This window comes from Callospermophilus lateralis, chromosome 5, assembly GCF_048772815.1.
Source record: "Callospermophilus lateralis isolate mCalLat2 chromosome 5, mCalLat2.hap1, whole genome shotgun sequence".
Classification (NCBI taxonomy): domain Eukaryota; kingdom Metazoa; phylum Chordata; class Mammalia; order Rodentia; family Sciuridae; genus Callospermophilus; species Callospermophilus lateralis.
In genome coordinates this window covers 78,028,313-78,047,389 of record NC_135309.1, presented here as the reverse complement: position 1 = coordinate 78,047,389, position 19,077 = coordinate 78,028,313, and the positions used below count along the sequence as shown (strand labels likewise).

The following is a 19,077-nucleotide window of genomic DNA, read 5'->3' as shown; positions in this document are numbered from 1 at the left end:
AAGTCAATTTTTTAAACATATATTTTTTATAACTTTATTTATTTTTTATGTGGTGCTGAGGATCAAACCCAGGGCCTTACCCGAGCTAGGCAAGCTCTCTACCACTGAGCTATAACCCCAGCCCTAAAAACGTCAATTTTAAAAAGTCAAAAAGAAACATAAATAGAAAATGTGAAACACACAAAAGAATTTGGCATATAGCTAGTGCTATGGTTTGAACACCAGGGCCCCCTTCCAAAACTGATGAATAAAATTAATGTGAAGTGATGTGAAGTGAGGTCTTCTGAGAAGTCATTAGTGGGTGAAACATGCTGAAGGGAAGCAGGTAGACCCCTTTTGTTCTCCCACTTTCTGCCCTGTATGAACCCAAAAGGTACCACCATAGAAGCAGATGAAAGTTCTCACTGGATACTGTATCTACCAGCACCTTGATTTGGGTTTCTAGGATTCAGAATAAATTTGATTTTCTTTGATAAGAATAAAATTGATTTTCTTTAGAAATCACCCAGTCTCTGGTATTTTGTTATAGCTGCAGGAATAAATGAAGACAGCCAGCTATAACGTCAAGATACAAAGTCATTATTAAATATCACCATAAATATTTATAGAAATATATTCAAAATATACCATTTGTAGGGCTGCCACATCTTACTAGAATATAGAAAGCTAGAGTGCTATCCCCAGCCAACAATAAGAAAATGTCATATAAATAACAAAATCATGTTTATTATGATTATAGATTTGAGGTAGTAATACTGTCAAGTAACCTGAAACAGAAGGAAACAAGGACAAAAAGGACATGATGATTGGCTCAATTGGGCAGGTCCAGCACTCCTGGGTTCAAGTCCTGGGATAAAGAAAGTTGGGGGGGGGGCAGTGCTCAGAAATTTCCATATATGATTTTAAAAATCATAAATCCAAGAAACTCCTTTCCCTAAAACAGGATAAACATAACACACACACAACAAGAAACATCACAGTGAACCAACTATAAAAATCCCAAAGATAAAACATCTTTGATATAAATGGTCAGGAAAAAAGTAACAAAGAAGAATTACAGGGAACTTCTTGTCAGAAACTATGCAAGCTAAAAGTCATAAAATGGCATTCTGGATGTAAGAAAAACACTGTGAACAAAGAATGTTACTTCTAAGGTGTATTAAGAATTGCAATGCAAAAACAAACAAACAAATAAATAAATAAGAATTGTAATGCATTCCACTGCTGTTGTGTATTTTAAAAAAATAAAATCAATAAAAGATAATATATAAATAAAGAAATAAATATTTCTGAGAGTTAAAAAATGTTATTTCTAATAAAACATCTTTCAAAAGGTAAAACAAATATTGCTGCAGCAACCTGAGACACTTTGTTACCAGAAGATCTGAATTGCAAGAAAAAAGAACTGGTTTGAGGAAGTTCTTTAAGTAGAAGCAACATGTACTTGAAAACTGGGTAGTCTCATAGTGGGGTAGGGACGGGGAGCATGGGAGGAATAGATGAATTCTAGATGGGGTGGAAGGGTGGGAGGAAAAAGGAGAAGGCAGGGGAGTAGCAAGGATGGCAGAATGTGATGGACATCATTATCCAAAGTACATGTTATGAAGACAGAAATTGGTGTCAACATACTTTATATACAACCAGAGATATGAAAAGTTGTGCTGTATATGTGTAATAAGAATTGTAATGCATTCTGCTATCATTTATTTTTAAAAAAATCAATAAAAAAGAAAACTGGCTAGTAAAACAGAAGGAATGAATTTAAATTAAATTTATATTACCAACTTTAAATTCAAATTTAAGTAGCTACACTGGCTGGTGACTACCATCCTTGGATGGTGCACACCTAAAAAACTACCATACAGCTGTCCTATTGCCATGGGTCCCACATCCATGGATTCAACCAACCTCAGATCAAAAATATTTGGAGGAAACAAACAAAAACCCTTGCATCTGTACTTGACATGAGAAGACTTTTCCTTGTCATTATTTCCTAAATACAGTGCAAATATTTACATAGCACGAATACAGTTTAAAGATGATTAAAATACACAAGAGGACGCTCATAGGTTATATATAAATGCTATGCCATTTTATGTAACATGAGGAACTTGAACATCCATGGATACTGGTATCCAAGAGGAAGTCCTAGAATTCATCCTGAAGGATGACAACTATATAAAGATACTATGGGTATATAGTATATGTAAAAGTCAAAAATTGAACAAAGTGGCACAAAAGACAGTGAGGACAAACTGGAAAGATACTATGACAGAGCTTACACTAAACAAACAGTAGCATAATATTGCTTGAACATAGTCTATGATTTAAGATCTATAACGTAAATCATAGAGAAAAGTACATTTTTAAAAAGCAAAATAGTATAAAAGGTAAGGCACTAGTAAAGATAAAATAAACTTAAAAGAAAAAAAAAAAAAAAAACAGGATCAGAGGGCTGCAGTAAGTAGCTCAGTAGTACAGGACTTGCCTAGCATGTTGATCCCCAGCATTGGGGAAAAAAAAAGTTTTAAGCTGGGAATAGTGGGACATGTCTGGAGTCCCAGCTACTCAGAGGCTGGGGTAGGAGAATCACTTGAGCTAAGCCTGGAAAACACAGTGAGACTACCATTTTAAAAAAAGAAAGCAGATAAATAGAAAAACAATAATTACATCAAATGTACATTGAATCTTAATTAAGGGTTAGAGTTAGAATGACTTGAAAAAATAGGTTATCCAAAGCAAACCCAATTTAAAATAAAAAGTCATAGATGGATGTGGCTCAGTGGTAGAGGGTCCCTGAGTTCAATACCCGGTACCAAAAAAAAAAAAAAAAAAAGAAGAAGAAGAAAGGAAAGGGAAAGATATATAAGATATATCATGCAAACACTAACCAGAAGAGAGAGAGAGACTATATTGATATTAGATAAAGTATATTCAGGATGAGAAATATTATCAGAGATTAAAAGGAGGGCATTATAGAACAAAAGTTTATCAATTCACCTAGAAGACAGAAAAATCCCAATTTATATATTCCAAAACCAAAAGCTCAAAATACATAAAGCAAGAACTGACAGAACAAAAAGGAGAAAAAGACAAATCCTTCATTTACTTGGAGACTTCAATTCTGATATCAATGGTCAAAAAACAAGTAAACAAAAACTCAGTAGGAAGTATTAGTCCTAACAAACACCATCAATCAACTTGACCTAATACCTAAGAGAATATACTCCAACCAAAATAGCAAAATATATATTATTTTAAAGTGTACATAGAAAAGTGATTAAGGCTGACCAAATTCTGGATATAAAACAAACATCAAAACATTTAAAAGAAATCATATAAAGTATGTTGTCAGTCTACAACAAGAACAAACATAGAAATTAGTAAGAAAAACAAACTTCAAAAGCTTCACAGATCAAAGTGGAAGTCATATTAAGAACTTAGTAAATATCAACACAGTAAATTTGTATGAGCATCTAATGCATTACTTAGAAGGAACAGGTGACAAATCAATAACCTAAGGGCATATCTTAAGATATTAACATAGGTGTTGGGGTTGTAGCACAGTGGTAGATTGCTTGTCTTACATGCTGGCCACATCCCCATCCCTTTTTTATATTTTTATTTACAGACAGGGTCTGACTGAATTGCTTAGGGCCTAAATTGCTGAGGCTGGCTTTGAACTCAAGAGCCTCTCAAGCTGCTGGGATTACAGGCATACACCATCATGCATGACTTGAAATAAATTTCTCAAAAGACAAAAACTTCAAAAGCTCAGAATGGTGAAATGACTCTCAAAGACTAAAAGCTTTTAAGAAGTAATGGATAACTCGAATAACCCTATACCTATTAATTGATTTTGCCCCTTAAAACTTCTAACAAAGAAAACTCTAGGCCCAGAAAGTTATCTTGCAACTGTAGTTAACTTTTATAAAACAAATAATACTAATCCTACAAAAATTTTTTTCAGGAAATGTAAGAGGAAGAAACACTTCCCCAGTTTATGAGGCTAGTATTACCCTGATACAAATAATCACATGAAAAGGTATCCTTCATAGACGCTGAAGCAGAAAAGTAAGAAGGAAAAAAAAAAATCATCTCAACAAAATATTAGCAAATACAAACCACCAATTTCTGAAAATGAAAATAGCATCACCAAGTATAAGGTACAAATGCAAGGTTAAATGAACATTTGAAAATAATGTAAGTTGTCATATTAACAGATTTTAAAAAGTCATATTATCTCAGTAAATATAGTAAAATCATTTGAACAAACCAACATCTACCCATGACAGAAAATCTCAGCAATCTAAGAACAGAATGTGACTGTTCTCAAAATGATAAAAGGCCATTTCCTTTACACCATTCAAAGCTGCTATAAAAATAACTAGGATAGACTAGGTGGTTTATATATGGCAGAAATGTATTGTTCAGTTTTGGAGGCTGGAAAGTCTAATATCAAGTTGCCATCAGATTCAATCTGGTGAGGGGTTGATTGCTGATTCATAGACTGCAGTCTTTTCACTGTGTCTTCACATGGTGCAATGGTGGCTAGACAAGGGAAGCTTTCGTGATCTTCTTTTAAAAAGAAGCTAGCTAATCTTCCCAGATACTGGGAAGATGAGGCAGGAGGATCACAAGTTGAAGATGAGTCAGAGTAACATACAGACCCAGTCTCCAAAAAAGCAGGGAACACTAATTCATTCATTAACCTTCATAATCCAATTACACCCCCTCCCACAAGATCCCACCCCTCCCAAATACTCACACTGGGGATTATGTTTTAAAATACAAAGTTTGAGGGGGACACAAATATTCAATCTGTAGCACCTCTCTATCATACTTAATGAAAGACTGAAAGATTTCCTCTTAAAATCAGGAGCAAGACAAAAATTATCCACTCTCACCACTCCTATTCAACACCTTACTAGAAGTTCTACCAGTGCAATAAGGACAAAAAGGACAGGGGGATAATATACAAATTAAAAAAGGATAACACTGTTCCACAAATATTTGCAAATAACATGTCTAAAATTTTTTTCAAAGCATCTACCAAAAAAAGTTAACTAGATATCCACCCCCCTCCCAAAATACAAAGTAGAATAAATGAACTCAGCAAGTTTTCAGAATTCAAGGTCAACATGGAAAAACCAACTGTATTTATATGCATCATCAATGAATAAATGGAAACTGAAATTTATCATCTATAATAGCAACCAAAGTATGAAATACTTAGATACAATTTAACACAATGAACAACAGTACCTGAATGTTGAAACTATAAAATGTTTATGAAAGAAATTTAAAAATTATCTAAATGAATGGAAACAAACTATGTTCATGAATTGGAAGCCTCAATTGTTCCTAAACAATCTATGCATTAAATATAATCCAAATTAAAATCCCCTTAGAAGATGCCTCAAAAAGTTTTATGGAAAACTAAAAGAACTAAACTAACCAAAATGATTTTTAGAAAGAAAAAAGCTCAAGAAGTCTTCACTTTTCCTGACTTTAAGATTTACTATAAAGTAAAACCACTATGACAATGTAGCACTTGGCAAAATTACAGGCACCAGATCAAGGAGATAATATCTGTAGTACATGATACTGTTACATACCCACTAGAAGGGCTGAAATTTAAAAGACAGAAATAACCAAGTGTTGATGGGGATGTGAAGCAACTGGAACTGTCATACATTGTTGATGGACATGTAAAATGGGACAACCACTTTGAAAAACAGTTTGGCAGTTTTTTTAACTAATTAAATATTAACTTACCATACAATTCCACAAATTTCATTTCTTAGTATTTACCAAGAAAAATAAAAATATATATTCACACAAGAACTCAGAATGAATAAATGCAGCTTTATTAATAACAGCCCAAACTGGAGACAATCCCAATGTTCATAAATAGGTGAAATGGCCACAAACTGAGGTAAAACAATATCAAGGACTATTTAGGAATAAAGAAATGAACCAGTTAAATACACAAAAAGGATGATCCTTAAAAACATCATGCTGGAAAAAAAATAAAATAAAACAGATGCAATAGAGTATATATCACATAAATTCATTTATATGAAATTCTAGGGAAAAAAATGAAACTACTATATAGTGAGATAAAGATGAGTAGTTTCCTAGGGCTGAGGGTAAAAGCATGATTAATTGCAAAAGCCCAGGAGGGAACTTTTTGGGAGATGAAAATGTTCTTTGCAGTATGCAAATATTTGACTCTTAATTGTGATGGTGGTAACAGGTATTCACATTTCTCAGAACAAAATTAACTAAATTTTAAATAAGTACAGATTATTGTGTATAAGGTATCCTCAATAAAGTTGATTTTTAAACTATTAACCAGGGAATATGGGTAATGCCCATATAAACCACTTTAAAATATGTCAAATAAAATCTAAGGAAATTTAATACACACTTATAGTTTTAAAAAATGTCAAAAAAAATTAAAACAATGATAATATCTTGGAAAGCCAAGAATAGAAGGAAATTTTTAAACTTAATTTTGGCTATTAATCAGAAAGCTTCAGCAAACATTCATATTCAATGCAAAAACATCAGAAGCATTTCCCTTAAAGACAAAAACAATAGTTTTTAGCTCTTAGAGCTATTGTTCAACATTAGATACAGTGCCAAAGCAATGAGAAAAATATTATAAAAACTAAAAAGGAAACCACAATACTATGAATATTTTTAAATAAGTATCAATACAATAATGATTAGATACATGATAAACAAAATTCAAAAGCTTTACTTTGGGGGGAGGTGAGGGCATGTTACTGTAAGTTTTCATTTCCCATAGCAATCAAACCATAAAGCACCTAGGAATACTGAGAAAGAATGTCATAAACATGGGAGATGAAGGGGGGGGGGAATATTAAACTTTCCCTGAAACTATAAAGCAAGATGTGACTAAAATGACAAGACCACATTTCAATATGTGTATGTGTTTAAATACTATATTAGCTCCCTTTATATTAACCTAAAATTTCAATATAATCTCATTTAACTAAGAGTTTTAAAAATTAAATAACAAATTGAGTACAAAATTCTTATAGAAGAAGAAATACCTAAGAAATAATCAATAACATTTTCACAAAGAATACTGAGGGAGAAACAGTTATCAAAATTTTAAGTATGCATACCCTTTCATTCTATTCTAGAAATCCATCCTCAGGAAAAAATAATAATACATAAGGTTTACTGAATTGTTAACAGTGAATGATTCTTAAAAAAAAAAAAAAAAAAAAAAATATATATATATATATATATATATATATATATATATATATATATTAGTTGTAGATGGACACGATTCCTTTATTTATTTATTTTTATGTGGTGCTGAGGATCAAACCCAGTTCCTCAAACATGCTAGGCAAGTGCTCTACCATTGAGTTACAACTCCAGACCAACAGTGGATGATTCTTAAGATGCAGGTAAAACTAGAAAGAGAAATGGGAATTGCACTTTTTAAATCTTACATTCTCCCAGTGTTTAAATTGTTTAAATGAAGGACTTGATAATTAGACATCAGTTAATACATTAGAAAGCTCTCTTTATTATAAAGCATGATTTGTGTGGGCAAAAAAGAACTGCAACTAATTTAAACCTCTTTCAATAAGGGAATGGTTAAATTGTAGGCCATTCAAACTGTGAAATACCATATAGCCTTTAAAAAGTATTTGGGAAACCTACATATACCAAGGAAATGATGTGCAAGATGTACAATTAAGTGAAAAAGCAAATGATATACCAAAGTGCTCAGTATATGCCCACCCCCCAAATAAAGTTTGCATTTTTATGTGTGTTTAAAAGGACATTTGTAAAAAGACTTTGAAAGGTGAACACTAAATTGTTAACTCCAGATACTGCAGTAGGGCTGGAAAAATAAAAAGAAATATTCACATTTTACCTAATACTCGTTTATTTAAATTTTACATCAAACATGCATGTCTGTATTTATTAATTAAATAAAAAAATTAGTTATTTCATATACAAATGACATGAATCCAGAAGACAATTACAAAATTGAAAAAATAGTTTAAACGTTTATTTCTGTTATTTCCAGGTTTATTTACATGGTCTCCAAAAGATCTGTAGTCTTCAGCAAAGGTGACTGCCATTTTAAAAGAAATGTGACCAAATATTTCATGATAAAAACAACAAAGTATTTTAACCTTTAAAAAAAAAAAAAAAAAAAAAACACGTACACTTCACAGAACCAGCAGACTGAAAGCACTATCTATGCGGATGGTAAATTATTTTTTAATACTCGAGGAGTGAAATCCCGATTATTCTACCTTCCTGCAAAAAAAAAAGAAACCGTTTACCTCCTCTCCTTTCCTTCAACTTGTTGTATGGCTTTAAACTCACCATTTTGAATGTGCGCAAAATGATTTACCAGCAGTAATCTTAGGGAGGCCAAAATTGGAGGTGCATCTGCCAGAGGCATGCTCTGATCTGACATCCTAACGGGGAGAAGCATTGATGGAATGGTGCTAATATCGAGAGAACGATCTCTAGGGTTTGAACAGGTTGTCTGCGGGCCCAGGCCTCCGTGACAATCAAGAAAAATGCAAATATACCCAACAGAGCGGCCGCAACGGGAGGTTTCTCCGAGAAGGGGGGCTGCAGGCCTGTGGCGCAACACAGATCAGCTCTATGCGGGGTGACTGGAAATGGGCAGAGAAGGCGGGTGTGAGTTGTTGGTGGGAGGCACACTCTAGGGCAGTTGCGAGTGTGGGGAGAGCGGCAGCAGGGTCCTTGGCCGAGGCACCAAGGACAGCAGAAGAGGTGGCAGGAAAAGGCAGCGGGCGGAGACCCCCGACACCGATCGATGCCATCCTTCGGGGGAGGCAGCAGACACGGCGGCCCCAGATAGGAGCGCAGCCGCAGGTCCGGGCTGGACAGGGCCCAGGAGGCGAAGGAGGCCTCTCACAGCCATCAACCCCACCCACCATGGCCGGCGCAGCGGGCCAGGGACAGGCCCCGCTCCTTCTCCAGAAGAGAAGAAGAAATCGAGGAGCTGAAGGCAGCAATTTCCTCGCCCCGACCCCCACACTCCCGACATCAGAACAAGCCAGATTAAAAAAAAAAAAAAAATCCCCTCACCGAAATGTGCAGCGGCTCCGGAGCGAGAACAGCGCTCGATCCTCCACCCGCCACCACCGCCTTCTTCTCCGCCTCCGACTCCTCCCCCGCCGAACGCGCAGCGGCTGGCGGCGGCGGCGGCGGCGGCGGCGGAAGCAGAGGCGGTGGCGGCGAGTCCCGCCCCTTTCGCCGCGTCCGAGGCGGCGGAGGAGGAGAGCAGGCAAGCCCCGCCCCCGGAACCGCGCTGACCAATAGGCTCAACGTCCCTCTGCGGGAAAAATACACACACCCAATGGGAACCTGAGGAGTGGGCTCACGTCAATGGTTGGGACGTGGCAGAAAAAGGGAAAAATACTTGGACTGTCTCCACGCCCCACTCCCCCATCTCTCGGAGGAACTGTACCCATTGGGCGAAGAGCGGAAAGACGAAGCCTGACTCCACACCCCACCCCACCCCCGTCCGGGCCCACCCCCTCTCCCTGCAGCACTGCGACGTTTGGGGGAGGGGGCGGGGCAGCGTGTTGGGGCCGAGACGGCACAGCCTTTTGTGGTTTGGGCTGGGAGAAAAGGGCGGGGTCTCAGGGAGAGGGATGCGGGTGGGGAGAATCAAGGGAAGGACTGGCGCAGTTAGACTTTTTCAGAAATTCTAACAGCAGCTACCAAGATGGAGGCCTTAAAATCGGTCTCAATTCGACTGGAAACCTAACAAGGTTAGGATTTCCTAGCATAAAATGCAATCATTTGCGATTCACGAATCAGTGGGGAAAAATGGAAAAAAAAAAAAAAATCACAGGAGGAAGGGCGTATTTGTCTAGCCTGATGGTACGCACTGTGTAGTGATTTCGGTCTACCCTCCTACCCCGCAGTCAGACGTTTCTGATTCTGCTGGAGCCGGGGCCAGGGAATAAGGAAGGCCTGCCTTTCCTCTGTATAGCCTTGGCCTGACCGAAGCCTTGCAGTTTAAGTCTTGAGGCTAACGGGTTGTCAAGCCGGGAAGTAACAGCTCCCATCACATGCAAACAGAATTAATACAACAGCTGTAGTCCCCGGACATCTTGCTTAATTTAAACGCGGGTAACAGTTTAATTATGTCAGCAATGCAAAATTGTTTTTTCGTTCCGCACATCTCCTCCTCTTTCATCCCGAAACATGTCCGCTTCTCCGATTACAGTCCTGCTTTCCTCTCTCAAGTCCCCAGGCCACTCCACCACCCCGCCCCATCCCCATAGCCTAGTGCCCAGGATATATTTATCGTGTCCCCTCCCCCACGAATTAAGAGCCCCTATTTCTTTGGCTGTCCTTTGGTAACTGTAAAATCCGCCAGTTGAACTGAGTCCCCCCCCCCCGCCCCCGCTATTGATGAAAACAAATTATCCGAAATTTATCGTAGAAACAGGCTATGAGGATTTGCTAGACACTTTGGGAAACCAAATCTAATTCCCAGCCATCCTTCATGGTGTATATCTCACCAAGAAACCATTTCCAATTTGATATTACTCTTACCTTTACACATGCTGCTGTTAAGAATTGTACTCTATCCAAGTCCCTCCCTCCTTGAAAGAGAATTCATATTTTAATTACATTCTTCCAGTTTCCTTTAGTCTTATAGAAAGTACTAACCTGCTTTTGGGGGTAGTGTTTTTCAAATTTCAATCTTTTTCATATCATATTTGTGCATATGACTCAGCATTATTTTCTTTGAATTAATGTATTTTTCTTCATTATCTTTAAGAAGAAAACTTGATGAAAGTGCTGTAAATTAGCAACTTAGTATCACTTATCCTAAATTGAAAGTAACTGTAAAGGCACCCATGAAATAATGTTTTAGTTAGAGCCAGAAGCCGTGGCACATGCTTATAATCGCAGTGACTTCGCAGGCTGAGGCAGGAGGATAGCAAATTTCAGGCCAGTCTTCAGCAATTTAGCTAGATCCTGTTGTGGGAGGGGGCATCTGGTTAGAAACTATTGCCCACTAAAGGCTCTGAGACTAAAAAACACATCCTTTGTTGAAAAGATAGATTATCAAGCATTAGATAAATATTAAAGACAGCACAAAAACATTTTTTATCATAACCATCAAAGGAAAGAAAAATAGAACCAAAATAGCAATCACTTGCTCACTGTGTGACTCATTGTTTTTAATCTTGCATGCATGTTGCAAGTACAGTCACCCAAAGTATCATAGTGATCTATGTTACTCTGAGAAATGAACTCTAGAAACAAAGAGATATTCTCATACTAATTCCTGCCTCTGGGCAACCTACTTACCTCTTTAGCCTTGAATTCCTCTTTATGAGAAACTAATAATACCTATGTATGGGTTATGTAGATTAAATGGGTTGTATAGATTAAATAACCTAATCAACATAAAGTATATGATGCATAGAATGAAGTACTAAATACATATTAGCTTATGTAACTGTTTTAGTGTATGCATATATAGATACAATGTATTATTGATTCTAGAGTTGGGAAGCACTCCCTAAGCCAAAGAGTTGAACTAACCACATGGTATATAATGCAATTTTGGGGGTGTTTTTTTAAAATCCTTTTATTAGTGAATTATAGTTATACATAATAGTTGGACTTATTTTGACATAATCACACATGCATGGAATTTAATTTGCTTCTTTTCAGTCTGGGGTGCCTCTTCTTTCCTGCATTGCCTTCCTCTCTCTATTCCCCCTCTCTCTACTGGTCTTTCTTTCTTTCTTTTATTTATTTATTTATAATTGGCACTTTAGAGATATACATGAAGGTAGAATTCACTGGTATGGTTATTCATGCACATAGCATATTTTGTCTAATTTATTCCTCATTTCCTCCCTTTCCTGTCCCTCCTCCCTCCCCGTCAATCTCCTACTTCACTTGTCTTTCCTCTAATAATATCTGACCCCCTTCCTTTCTTCCTCTTACTTTGTTCTAGCTTCTGCATAGGTTAAGAGAAAACATTCAACCATTGATTTTCTGAGTTTGGCTTAGTTCACTTAGCAGGATGTTATCTAGTTCAATTCATTTATCAACAAATGCCATAATTTCATTATTTATGGTTAATACTCCATTGTGTATATACACCACATTTTAAAAATCCATGTATCTATTGATGAGCACCTGGACTGGTTCCATAAGTTGGCTATTGCAGTTGCACTACTATAAAAATTGATGTGACTGTATCACTTATATATGCTGATTTTAGTTCTTTTTAATAAATGCCACTGATTACATGGAGGACAGAGATAGCTGGATCACATATTGGTTCCTATTCTAGCTTATTTATTTTATTTTTTAAAAAGAATTTCCTACTGTTTTCCAGAATGGTTGCACCAATTCATAGTCCCACAAACAATGTATGAGTACACCTTTTCCCCATATCCTCACCAACATTTATTATTATTGGTATTTTTTATAATTATCTTCTGATTTGAGTGAGATGAAATCTCAATGTAGTTTTTGGTTTGCATTTCCTTGAACATTTTTTTTCATATATTTGTTGGCTATTTGTATTTCTTCTTTTGAGAAATATTTATTTTGTTCTTTTGTCCATTTCTTGATTTGTTTTTTGGTGTTAAACTTTTTGGATTTTATGTTTTCTAGATTTTTAATACCCTATCAGAGGAGTAACTGGCAAAGATTTTCTCCCATTCTGTACACACTCTCTTCATGCTCTTAATCATTTTCTTTTCTGTGCAGAGGCTTTTTAATTAGATGCCATCCCACTTACAAATTCTTAGTTTTATTTCTAGAGTTTTAAGGGTCTTATTAAAGAAGTTGGTACCTGTGCCAGTGTGATAGAATGTTAATCCTAGCAGTTTTGCTAGCAGTTTCAAAGTTTCTGGCCTAATTCCTAAGTCTTTGATTTACTTTGATTTGACTTTTGTTCAGGGTGAGTGATAGAGATCTAGTTTCATTCTTCTTCTTATCTATATCCAGTTTTCCTAGTATCTATTTGTTTAAAAGGTTATCTATTCTCCCACATATATTTCTGGCACCTTTGTTAAGTATCAGATGATTGTATCTGTGTGGATTTGTCTCTGTATCTTGTATTCTATTCCACTTGTAATACCACAGGTTTTTTTTTGTGGTTTTTTTTTTTTTTTTTCGACTGTAGTTTTGTAGTATAATTTGAGATATCAGGTATTTTGATGTCTTGGCATTATTTTTCTTGGTCAAGATTGTTTGGCTATTTTTGGTCTTTAATTCTTCCAATGTATTTCAGGGTTGTTTTTTTCTAATTCTATGAAGAATGTCATTTTGATGTGTATTTGATGGAGATCACATTGAATCTGCTTAATGCTTTTGATAATATGCCCATTTTGACAATATTAATTCTGCCCAGCAAAGAACATGGGAGGTTTTTCCATCTTCTAAGGTCTTCTTCAATTTCCTTCTTGGAATGCTTCACAAACTTGCATGTTATCTTTGTGCAAGGGCTATGCTAATCTCTGTATTGATCCAATTTTGGTATTTGTGTTACCAAAGCAAACAGAATGCAGTAATTCTTAAAGAGTAATTCTCAAACCAACAGCATCAGTATTACCTGGGAACTTTTTAAAAATGCAAATATTTTGACCTGAATCAGAAACTTTAAGTGTAGGGCACAGCTGTATTTTTAACAAGCCTTCCAGCTAGTTCTGATGCACATAAAATGCAATGGCTATGGACAGAGGACCTGTGTTGATGTCAGCAAAAATGGAGGCAATAAGGACATCTGAAAGTGTGCATATGTTTTCCATAAAAGTCACGAGAATGCTAGCGAAATTGTCAAAATCAACTTTTCCAGAACTCTGAAAATTAATCAAAAGTTTTCTGCAATCTGGGGAGTGTTTTTTCAAAGAAAAATGACTGAATTTCTCTAAGAATTGCAAACTTTGTAGCATTTTGATTTGCTTTATTCCAATTTCTTTTGTTTTCTGCTGAATTTCTGAAAATTTTACTCTTCATATGAATCATTTTGGAGTCCGTCAACAATTTGAGGGGAATTTCTATAAAGGTTTTGAGTTTCTTTCTTTGTAGTTCTCTCCTCTTGGGAATTTTTCTCCATGAATTCAGCTATTTTGGCACTTTTGTTCTCTGGCTTGTCTCCTCTGTGTAATAAGGTGCTTTCTGTATGCCTCTTTCTGCTCAAACTCTTCCTTGACACCACAATTTGGTAAACTCTGGATGATTTGGAAGCTCACCTCGTGTGTTTCCCTTCTCAAGGATCATAGGCTCTCAAGTTTTACCTGCATGGCTATCTTTTCAGTGCCTTCAAATATTTGTTTTATATATTTTCCTGGTTTTTGTCATTGCCTTTGGTGGGAAGGATAGTCTGAAAGAAGTCAATCAGTAGCAGTTGTAACCAAAAGTCTACCAGATAATTGTTTTTAAAGCTTTTAACAGGAAACACATTTTTAGTCTAGACTCATGGTTCCTTTGCAAATCTTTTAATAAATCCAAATTCAAATTTTAATAAACTTCTGAAAATATTTTCCTTCCAGGAAGTTTTCTGAATAATTATCCATATTCAGAGTTCTTTCCCAGATTTAATTTCAAATCTGGTTTGAATCTTTCCTTCCTCACCTTCATCCTCTGTGTTTCAATTTAATGGTGACTACCTTTAGGCCTTTGGGCTTGAATAGGAAAGCCAGGTTCTTAAACTGAATTTTTTTTTTCCATAAAGTTTAGTCTTTTTTGTTTGTTTGTTTTTTAACTTTTAAAAAATGTTTAAGGAAAAGATTAATCTTAATTGGCCTTTGTTGATCAAAACCTTTCTCAGTGTTTTATCTCAAGAATTTAGGGTCTAGTGTAAGTCCATATTCCTAGTCATTTGCAGCTCCAAATTTCTGAACTTTTTTTCATTTCTATTTTCAGACAGCCATTTCTTGCCTGTATTTCTCTCTTTCATCTTATACTTTGCTAACCAGTCAGGAACTGTAATATTCTATTATAAAATCTTTTTCCTTTGAATTATAAACTCAACAGGCACTATACCTGCGCTTCCCAAATTGCCACAGTGATAGCTATTTTTTAACCAAATGCTGTGAGACTGCATAGCATGTATTTCTATCATTTTAGCACTTAGCTTCACTATCCACTAAGCAACTCTTAAGCCGGTGCCACATATTTTCAATATTTTATTATAAGAACTCTTGTTTTCATTAAGCAACATCAATTCATATAACAGATGAGGTCTAAACTGTTATGGTTTAACCCAATAGAAGTATATTTCATGAATAGATAATATTCACCTACTGGTGGGAGAGAGGGAGTTTTGGAGAGAGGTTCTGCTTTCTGCTGTAATTCAATGACCCTATGTTGGAGAGGTGCAGCCATCTACAACTCAATGTTCCCAGTTTTTTTGATAATCCCCACCAAAGAGCTAAAAGCTGAATGCTGTTTGAGTGACAGACAGGAAGGTGAAATTGTCAGAAAAAGAGGTTATAAATACCAATTACAGCTAGTAACATAATTATTCTATAGATTTAAGCTGTGGTTTTGAAACTGTTGCCATGAACAAATAGCATCTGCACAACCTAGGAATTGTTATAAATACAAATTTGGGGCTGTGTTTCATTCCATTTAAATCAGAAACAAAGTAGGGCCCAGTTACCTGTTTAATGAACTCACCTGCTCCCCAGGTGATTCTAATGCAAGCTAGTCTTTGAAAGGCCACAACTTCACTACATCAATTCTGTGTTGAGACATGGGAGCAGTAACTGCAAAGACTTTCTCTCCTTTTGTAGAGTTTAAGCCATTACGTGGAAACTGTTGTGTAAAAGTTTAAGAATAGAAAGATCATTTTAAAATAGGGACTATGGATTGGCTTCTTTGGCCTTCATAACTTTCTAACACAATTTCCTATGCTGGAGGTACTAGAAAGCTAAGAACTCTGATTCCTAGATACCTTTGTTACTGGAGCTACCAGGTTAGGTTCTGCTAATTGATACACTCACATGAAATTTAGAAGGGAAAAGGGATGTTGTAAGTCAAAATTACCCATTCTCATTGGTAACAATTCTCTTTGTGACAGAGATTTCATTGTGTGGTCTTGAGTTCTGTGGCAGTGTGGAGCTAGGGAATGGGTTATCCATTTTTTTTGTGTAGTTTATGCTGGACATGGTATGGTGCTGGGAAGCTGGGAACTGCAGCGATGGTTTCCCTGAAATGTCAAGCAGATCTAGGTGGTATTTTCCTGATCAGGGTGAGGGCAAATGTTCTTTCTGTGGCCCAGTTTTGCAGTGTGATATGCAGGTAATTATTGGAAGCTCAAATTAGAGCCTATTTTGTCAGCCTACCCACCAGTAGTGAGAGCCATTGGATAACAGATAGAAATCTCTTTGATGCTTAAATTTGCTACAGTGAATCTCTACAACAGATTCTAAATGATAGAGCAGGTAACACTACTCTCTTCCCCCCAGACTTTTAGCACTTTCTCTAGTTTGTGCTTGAAAACTTTACAACAATTTCTTCTTCATGTGTCAGTTTTATTTGTGTGCTAGGCATTGGGTAAATCTTTCTTTATAAAGACTTAGAATTTTGTTCCCAGGGAAATTTTTCTATATCATTACATTGATTCTCCCTTCTCTTTTTCTTTATTCTCTAGATATTATTCAATATTTTTCTATCACCCTTTCTTTCTTTCTTTTTTTTTTTTTTGTCTAAATTTCCAGGAGAGTGTTTGAACTTTATTTCCTTCTATTGAATTATTTTTTTTCAACCATCATACTTTTAATCTCTATGATTTCTTCCTTTTCATTTTATACTCATTTTATGGACAGAATATTGTTTGAATACCTCCAAAGATACCAAATAAGGGTTTTGTTGTTGTTGTTTAAAGTTCCCTTCTGTTCTTTGAACTCTATTTTCTTCAGTGTCACAGTATTTTCAACTTTAATAGTTCTCCTTCTTATTGAAATATTTCTCTGCTATATTTGCAATACTTAGGGCTTGTGTTCTAATTTGAAAATAACTAATTGGGAGTTCTGTGACTGAGTTTGTTGATTAACAGTTTCAATTTAAGGACAGCTAACTCTTCTGGGGAAACAGTGAATGTTGGAAATTCGTAATTTTGTTGCAGGGCCATTAAGATTACATATATATATATACACATATATATAAACAAAACATTTTTAACTTTTCTATAAGGGAGAACAGACACCTGAGTTTTTAAATTTTTTTTCTGCACAGAATATCATATAGAGTTCTGTTGGCCAATATAGTAGCTAGCAGCCATGTGTGACTACTAAGCACTTAAAATGTGGCACATTTCAAGATGCACGGGAATATGAAATCCAACCCAAATTTTAAAGATTAGTGCACGCACGCATGCGCACACACATACAAACACACACTATATAAAAAGCTCACTAACAAATTTTATATTGATTAAAATGTTAATATGTTAGATAAAATATATTAAACTTCACCTTTTTACTTGTTTTAATTTGCTATTTGAAAATTTAAAATTATATGATTCAATGTATATATTGTCCTATTCTAATACAAAGATATCTTCTGTTTTCAGTTCTTTATCTTTTGTCTTTTGTACTTTTGTATCTTTTTTGTCTTTTGTACTAATACCTACCATTCTAAAATCCTACATATGTATAGGATAAGTTTAAATTCACTAGTTTTTCACTTTAGCTGTAACTCTTCCTGAGAATCCTTGAATTTTTAGTTTTTTCTATCATTAGTTACACTCCTCAGAACTGTTCTTTAAAAATTTGCTGAAATCTCTCAGATGCTGATATATTCCCTTGCCTTTGTCATTGAGGACTTATACTTTTACATTTAAAATACTATTTTACTATAGGTCCAGGAAGAAGAGGCAATAACATGCTGTTTTGAACACTCTCTGACAAATAGATTATTCAAACTTAGCAGACATTCCCTAGGTTACATGCCCAGGTACTTCTTCAAGACTGCTAGAACCGAGCATTGTAAACAGAGATTCATTTAACTTCTAATGAATCTCATACTTGTAAGAGGATGACGTCAAACTGTAAGTAACTAATCCTGTTTCCTTATCAATGGTTAGGATTGTAATTAACCAAAACTGGCTGATTAAAGAAGAAAAGAAAAGAATTAAAAAGATAGTAGGTAGCTCCCAGAAGACTAGAAAAGCAGACTTGGGAAACTAGCAGGTGCAAGGGGAGGCTGGCTATTGAAATCCTAGCCTGAGGCATGCCACATAACCAGGCTAGCAAGGACACTGCCGTCATTTCACTGAGCACCAGCTGACACAAACTGCTCCAATATAGGGTGGTGCTCTTGGCAACTTGACCACTCAGAGTTGGCTGCTGCTGCTGTCAAAGTAAATCCTTCCCTGACCATGTTTCTTTATCTCACCAGGGCCTGAGCCAGAGTCCCTGGAAGGGGTATCTGATTACCAGAGCCTAAGTCATGTGCCAGTAAAGAGTAGGAATTAGGTAGCTGACATTTTCTGCTACTATAATGGGCAGCTCGGCCTCTGCCTAAGATTTGTAAGATAGGAAATTCCTCAAAATAAAATAAAATAAGTTCAGATTCCAGGTAACCAAAAGAAATAGCAGGTGTACCAGCAAAACACCTAGCCAATGTAAGAACAAACATTTAACATGACTTTTTAAAATGTGAATGTTTAGTACTTTTAAAATATATACTCTAATTGTAGTAATTGAAAAAATGTAGAGACAAATAGACTGTGAGATACACAAGACTTTGTCTACTGATTATCCAAAAGATTAAAAATCTGAAGAATCAGAAGGAAGAGTTGATATTGATGTTTATCTTCTTACTCAGTGTGCAGATTCTTTCCCAAGATCCATTCAATATTTAGCAATATTTGTGAAGCTCATTGAAATAAGGTCTCACTTCAACTCTGTGAATTGTTAAAAATGGAATGTCAGAAATTTACTCCTCAGATAAGATGCAATCTTCCTTCTTACAACATCCACCCATGAGTTCCATATCTGATGGCTCTCATTATTCAGACTAAAGCACAGTAGTTAA

At 35.8% G+C, this 19,077-nt stretch overlaps 1 protein-coding gene and 1 non-coding gene across 2 annotated transcripts in view; both read right to left on the bottom strand.

Annotated features, from left to right (window-relative positions):
* Pja2 (praja ring finger ubiquitin ligase 2) overlaps positions 1 to 9,242 on the bottom strand; it is a 71,473-nt gene extending 62,231 nt beyond the window's left edge. Inside the window, exon 1 of the mRNA XM_076856935.2 lies at positions 9,130 to 9,242. The gene's annotated coding sequence lies outside the window, so the exon portion shown is untranslated. The remainder of the gene's footprint in view (positions 1 to 9,129) is intronic.
* A 4,248-nt stretch (positions 9,243 to 13,490) lies between these two features.
* LOC143400546 (U6 spliceosomal RNA) lies at positions 13,491 to 13,592 on the bottom strand. Its single transcript, XR_013091466.1, has one exon. It is a non-coding gene; the product is annotated as a U6 spliceosomal RNA (small nuclear RNA).
* Between the last annotated feature and the right edge of the window lie 5,485 nt (positions 13,593 to 19,077).